We start from the raw sequence: 930 nt of genomic DNA, 5'->3' as shown, positions 1-930 counted from the left end.
GGTAAGCCAAAAATATCCCCCCAAATCATCTTAAAACCAAACAATAGATTAGCTTAATTCATAAATTTTTTTTTCCTTGAGTACACACTCTTTTAAGAACTATCTATATGTTTGCTGCAAGTGAAGAGGACTGGAAGCACTTATTGATGAAGATCAAGGACTATAGGCTTCAGGATGGATTACACCTCGAGAGAATGGAAACACAAATTCTCAGAAGTGGACCAATCAACAACATCATGATAAATGGAGTAAAGATTGAAGTGGACAAGGATTTCATTTTACTTGAATCCCCAATCAATGCCTTCTTTTCCTTACACTCCAATACATCAGTGACTCCTGGTAATTTTCCTACTAAAACACATCAAGAACCCCCCCTCACACACACACCATTTCCCTGCCTCTACATTTCCACCTGGTTCGAGTCACCACCATTGCTTCATCTCCAAAGCCATCTCCCAACAGCACCTATGTTGATTCCTAGCTCAGCAGCACAGGAAGCCTTTCAGGATGGACACTGGATGTGCCACTCCTGAGCCTGCAGTGGAGAGAGCTGTTTCACTCAGGGTCTCGTTCTGTCCTGTAAAGATGTGCCTCCCCCTCTGAACTTGTCCCTCCCACCTTCCTCCTCATTTGCCATACTCAGACCTCCTTGTTGTTGTTTGTGGTTAGGTGCCGTCGAGTTGTTTCTGACTCATAGCGACCCCATGCACAGCGGAACGAAACACTGCCCGATCCTGTGCCAGCTCCATGATCTCTGCTATACTTGAGCCCATCATTGCAGCCACCGTGTCAACCTATCTCGTCGAAGGCCTTCCCCTCTTTCGTCGACCCTCCACCTTACCAATCATGACATCCTTCTCCAGGGAATGGTCCCTTCTGACAACATGACCAAAGTAGGTGAGATGAAGTCTGGCCATTCTCACTTCCAAG

At 46.0% G+C, this 930-nt stretch overlaps 1 protein-coding gene across 1 annotated transcript in view; it reads left to right on the top strand.

The window, feature by feature from the left end:
- Positions 1-930, top strand: part of LOC103200733 (solute carrier family 22 member 1) — a 51,234-nt gene that overhangs the window by 17,704 nt on the left and 32,600 nt on the right. The gene's annotated exons all lie outside the window — the stretch shown is intronic.

This window comes from Orycteropus afer, unplaced genomic scaffold (genome assembly GCF_000298275.1).
Source record: "Orycteropus afer afer isolate SDZICR_OR568_19922 unplaced genomic scaffold, OryAfe1.0 scaffold00135, whole genome shotgun sequence".
NCBI classification, from domain to species: domain Eukaryota; kingdom Metazoa; phylum Chordata; class Mammalia; order Tubulidentata; family Orycteropodidae; genus Orycteropus; species Orycteropus afer.
The sequence above is the reverse complement of the archived record's forward strand: the minus strand, read 5'-3'. Positions and strand labels throughout refer to the sequence as shown.